Source organism: Dipteris shenzhenensis, chromosome 10, assembly GCF_047967505.1.
Source record: "Dipteris shenzhenensis isolate YYH24624 ecotype China chromosome 10, Dip_SZ_1.0, whole genome shotgun sequence".
NCBI classification, from domain to species: Eukaryota; Viridiplantae; Streptophyta; class Polypodiopsida; order Gleicheniales; family Dipteridaceae; genus Dipteris; species Dipteris shenzhenensis.
The window spans coordinates 24,367,808-24,374,208 of record NC_141605.1 but is presented as its reverse complement, the minus strand read 5'-3'; positions in this window follow the sequence as shown (position 1 = coordinate 24,374,208).

Genomic DNA, 6,401 nt, shown 5'->3' with positions numbered 1-6,401 from the left:
TGAATACAATACTTTGCACACACCTTCAACTAGGTGTAATTGACTTACATGCAAAGTGGCACGCCCATCGCATAAGTGCTTGATCAGATAACACACCTAGCAGCGTGTTTTTTTACGGATGTGCATGGCACTAAGGCAAAAATGGTATTTAATGCTCGATCGACCATGCAAAGCATATCCGATGGGCACGATACTTTGCACACACCTTCAACTAGCTAGAATCGACTTACATGCAAAGTGGCATGCCCATCCCATAAGTGCTTGATCCTATAACATACCTAGAAACGTGTTTTTTGACGGATGTGCATGACACTAGAGTAAAAATAGTATTTAATGCTCGATAGACCATGCAAAGGATATCCGATGGGCACAAAACTTTTTGTACGCCTCAACCTAGGTGGTATTGAAATGTTCTCAATGAGGCACACCCATCCGATAAGTACTTGGTCAAATAACACACCTAATGGCGTGTTTTTTTGCGGATGTGCATATCATTAGGAAAAAAATGGTGTATAATGCGTGATCGACCATGCAAATCATATTCGATGGTGACAATACGTTGCATGCACCTCAATGTAGTTGAAACGAACTTGCGTGCAAAGTGGATCCCCCATCTGATAAGTACTTATTTGAATATCACACCTATGGCCGTATTTTTATATGGTTGTGCATGACACTAAGGCAGAAACGGTGTGTTATGCTCGATCGACAATACAAAGCATATCCGATGAACACAATACTTTGCACACACCTTCAACTAGGTGTAATTGAATTACATGCAAAGTGGCACGCCCATCGCATAAGTGCTTGATCAGATAACACACCTAGCAGCGTGTTTTTTTACGGATGTGCATGGCACTAAGGCAAAAATGGTATTTAATGCTCAATCAACCATGCAAATCATATCGGATGGCCACGATAATTTGCACACATCTTCAACTAGGTGTAATTGACTCACATGCAAAGTGGCATTCCCATTGCATAAGTTCTTGATCGGATAACACACCTAGCAGCGTGTTTTTTTACGAATGTGCATGGCACTAAGGCAAAAATGGTATTTAATGCTCGATCGACCATGCAAAGCATATCCGATGGGCATAATACTTTTCTTATACCTCAACCTAGGTGGTATTAAAATGTTGTCAAAGAGGTACACCCATCCGATAAGTACTTGGTCAGATAACATACCTAAGGGCGTGTTTTTTTGCGGATGTGCATACCACTAGGGAAAAACGGTGTATAATGCGTGATCGACCATGCAAATCATATCTGATGGTGACAATACTTTGCACACACCTCAACCTAGTTGAAACAGACTTGCGTGCAAACTGGAGCCCCCATCCGATAAGTACTAGTCTGAATAACACATCTAGGACTGCGTTTTTTGACGAATGTGCATGGCACTAAGGCAAAAATGGTATTTAATGTTCGATCGACCATGCAAAGGATATCCAATGGGCACAAAACTTTTTTTACACCTCAACCTAGGTGGTATTGAAATGTTCTCAATGAGGCACACCCATCCGATAAGTACTTGGTCAGATAACACACCTAATGGCGTGTTTTTGTGCGAATGTGCATATCATAAGGGAAAAAATGGTGTATAATGCGTGATCGACCATGCAAATCATATCCGATGGTGACAATACTTTGCACGCACCTCAATGTAGTTAAAACGGACTTGCGTGCAAAGTGGAGCCCCCATCTGATAAGTACTTATTTGAATAACACACCTATGGCCGTGTTTTTATATGGTTGTGCATGACAGTAAGGCAGAAATAGTGTGTTATGCTTGATCGACAATGCAAAGCATATTGGATGGGCACAATACTTTGCACACACCTTCAACTAGGTGGAATTGACTTACATGCAAAGTGGCATTCCCATCGCATAAGTACTTGATCGGATAACACACCTAGCAGCGTGTTTTTTTTATGGATGTGCATGATAGGAGCAAAAATAGTATTTAATGGTCGATGGACCATGCAAAGCATATCCGATGGGCACAACACTTTTTGTACACCTCAACTAGGTGGAATTGACTTACATGCAAAGTGGCACCCGCATCCCATTAGTGTTTGATTGGATAACGTACCTAGTAGGCTCATGTTTTTTTACGGATGTGCATGACACTAGAGCAAAAATAGTATTTAATGCTTGATTGACCATGCAAAGGATAACTTGGCATGTCCATCTGATGAGTACTTGATCGGATAACTTCTCCCACTAATAAATTAAGTACTAATTAAAAATTATAATAAATAAGTAGATTATTAAAAAGAGACTAATATTTATGTAATTGTTGCCACTGCAGCTTGCTTGCGAAGGACTCTCACAAAGGAGATGGCTATAGATTTTGTTCCAGGGATGGATGTGATTTTATGTAGCAAAAGAGAAGTAGTTGCATTTGCTACAATCCATGATAGTGATCCCAATTCTCTTTGCCACTTTCGAAGACTTGGCGAAGATAAGGTAGCAGTTACTGTATCAAAGATTCTTAGCGCACATGTTGAGCTAAAGTATAAATGTGGAGATATGGAAACACTTGGAGATGTTATGCCCTACAATACATCCAACAAATCATTTATAGCATGGGACAAAGATGAGACTTATGCAACAGACATTATCAAGAATACAAAGTGCACCACCTTGGATTTTACTATAGGGGGCATTTTACAAATGAGATCATTTGCAAATAAGATTGTAGCAGAAGGTGAAGTATTGGGATTTGAACAAGTGGAGCAATGGTCATTTGCGCAGATGAGGATTCTAAAAGTCACTGATGATGGTATGGTTGATAACATAACATCCTTATGTGATCCCTACTATGAGGTAGGCAAGAATATGAGATGGAGCATGCAATTTTTAAACATGAGAAAGAGGCACGTGGTTTTCAATGATAAAGACAACGCATACTACAATATCAAAGGACCTAAAAAGCGTGCCCATGTGCCAGGCTCTATCACTTCAAATGTGGATGATTTCAATATACTCAATTATAGAAGTGACATCTTATCTGGAGTGGATGAGTTCATTGGTTCCAAGAAACAAAATGATTTTAGAAGCGAAGCCTTATCTGGGGTGGATGAATTCTTGCACAGTGAGAAGGGCAAAGGTTTCAATAGCGATGTCTTGTCAAGTGTGGATGAGTTCATGCATATTAACAAACCTGGTGTCAATCAAGGTTGTGGATTTGTGAAAGCCATGCAAGATGTCCCAATGAGTGATGTTCTCTCAGGAGTGGAAGAGTTTCAAGGTTCTCAATACTCTCGTAGAATATTGAATTCATTGAATGGTCCTAAGAGTATGTTAAAAATGAGGATGAGATCAACAGAGGATTATTCAGTATTTAACTTTGATTGTGATATGAACAAGGATGCAACGACCAATCATGGATGCTTGGTTACAAACAAATGTGAGGAGAAGAAGTGCATAAATACAGATAACAATGTGTACGAGGAACGAAAACGGTCATACATATGCATGAAGAGAAAGAGAATCCAGGCAGATCCACAAAAGCAACCAAAGAGGAAGAGAGTAATGAAGGAGGAGAACATGTTAAATGCATTGGGATATCTATGTTGCAAGCGAAGATGTATGCGCTTCATTGATCTTGCAGACATCAGGGAATGTAGAGGACACGTGTGGCAAAGAAGGGGAAGCGAAAGAAATGAATACCTTCTCACAAGTCTCTCTTGCTTTCTTCAGAATGGCAATAAAAGGCTAAGTTCAAGACAAAAGGTAAAACCTCTCATAAATGGAAAAAGGATTTGCAATAAGGCATATCGCAATATTACTGGATTATCCCATGGTACATATTGGGATTTAGTCACCAAGGCAAAGGGCGGCAACAAATTTAGCATTCACGGTAATAGAGGAAGTTCCAAATCAAGAATCTCAACTGTCAGGGCAGCAGCAATTTTACAAGACTTCATACATGAAAATGCTTTGCCTCAACCCCATATATCTACCAAACTCCCTAACGGTGACGCGATCACTGAAATGCACCTTCCAATGGGCTTGACAAAGCTCGAAGTATTTGACTCTATTGCAGAAAAGCAAAGGCAAAGAGGGGATGCTGTAGCTTCTTCTCATACTTTGTATACTCTTTGGAAGAAGAACTTTGGATATGTTAAAATCCCAAGGAGGCAAAAAATGTCAAAGTGCAATGTCTGTGATGATTTAAAGCGAGCGATTGAGAGTGCAACATGTCCAAATCAAAGGGAATTATACAAAAAAAACCGAAAATCTCATCATGACCTTATTCAACATTCCAGACAAAAATATGCATTTTGGAAGGAGCAAGCTATTTCGCATCCTGATGACTACATGTGTCTTATTGTAGATGGCATGGATCAGAATACAACAACATTGCCTCGTTTTGTTGCCACTCCACCTAAATTACAAGGAAAGCACTTTCTACAGACACATCTATGTGGAGTGTTAGTGCATGGAATTAAGTTCTTTGCAGATATATGGATTGATTCCTTGCATCTACATGATAGCAATCAAGTTGTAACATCTATTATGAAGGCAATTCGCAATGTACATGCAGAAAAAGGTCGCCTGCCACCGACTTTGAGAATACAAGCTGATAATTGCTGGCGAGAAAATAAGAATGTACTTATGTTTGCCTTCTGCTCCATGCTAGTTGCTCATCGAATCTTCAATGAGGTCGAATGTGGATTTTTGTATGTTGGGCATACACATGAGGATATCGATCAGGTTTTTAGCACAGTCTCAAGGGAGCTTAAATGCAAGGATGTGGAGACAATAGATGACTTGGTAAGAAGATGTGGCAGGCAAGTTGGTGGTCGTAAGGAAAGTACAGTATGTGAGAGGCTCGAAAGAATGTATGATTGGAAGAGCTTCATTCTACCTTTCATACAAACGGGTGGTGATGCATTGACAGGTCATACCAATCCACACTACTTTCGTTTTTTTTTAAAAGATGAAAAACCCGTAATGTAATGGCAACAGTATTCTCATGATACAAAATGGGAACCTGAAGAACCTTACAGTCTCTTAACTTCAATTCCCAGCAAGGAAAGGTATCCAACATGGGCTCCTATACAAGAATTTAATGAGAGGTCTAATTGTGAAATAGATGGATTAAAAGCATTTATTACATACAAAGAGGAAATGCTCCAGAGATATCCTGATTCGAAGCCTGCTTGGAGAGAACACACTACCACTGTAATTAACAAGACACGAAATTTAATAAAGGACCTTGAGAGAATGCGAGGCTCAAAGGATGTCAAGGAAGAATGCAATATGTTTTGGCCAAATGTTCATAACGATTTGCGCCCAGCTCCAGTCTTTGAAAATGATTTTGTATCATTACTCCCACGTCCATATTGTGGACCGAAGAAGAGAGAGTTTATGCCACAAGTAGATATAGAGGTTGATTGTTTTGTTGTGGTTCGGCCATCGGATGATGAATATGAGAATGTGAAGTTTTGGGTTGCAAAAGTAGTTGATGTGCAAAGAGATGACCAAGGGAGAGCTACAACATTTACAGCGGTATGGTATGAGCCAAAGGGCAGGAAGGAGAATATGGATAACAACACATTATATACTAATTGTATAATAAAGGAGTGGGTCCCAAATGATGAAGCAGTCTCTCAAGTTTCGACAGAGACAATCATAGTGTCTTGGCATTCAAGGGCAAAGAAATCAAAGAAGCACATGGGATATGAGGTAGAAGGAAAAATAAAAATACCACAGCAAACTATTTTGCATATACACGAATTTTTAAGGATGCTCGCCATGGAGGAAGTAGAAGGAGATAGCGCAAATGAAGAATGTCCATGATTAAAGCTTTGTATTGAAGTCCATTGATTCAGAAGGATTTTATTTGGGTACTAGGCAAGGAGCCAATCCAAGACAATTATAATCAGAGTCATCACCTCGTATGTCAAATGAGAGTCAAAATATGCACTGGATGACACCCAAGGGTCAAGGCTTGCCAAGACAATAGGGAGTTAATGCAGATGGCACCTGGCAAGGGACTATCACATTGAGCAATAAGACAATGGGGAGTCAATGCACCCAAGGGGCAAGGCTTGGCAAGATAACTTGTGGGAGTTAATGCAGATGGCACCTGTATTTTGCAGATGGCACCTGTATTTTGCACTGGATGTCACCCAAGGGTCAAGGCTTGGCAAGACAACAGGGAGTTAATGCAGATGGCACCTGGCAAGGGACTATCGCATTGAGCAATAAGACAATGGGGAGTCAATGCACCCAAGGGGCAAGGCTTGGCAAGACAAGCCTAGGTCAAATTATGCAGATGGCAACTGGCAAGGGACTGTCGTGACATTGAGCAATAAGACAATGGGGTGTCAAATTATGCAGATGGCACGAATTGAGGCTCTTTAAGAGCAACAATTTAAATTGTA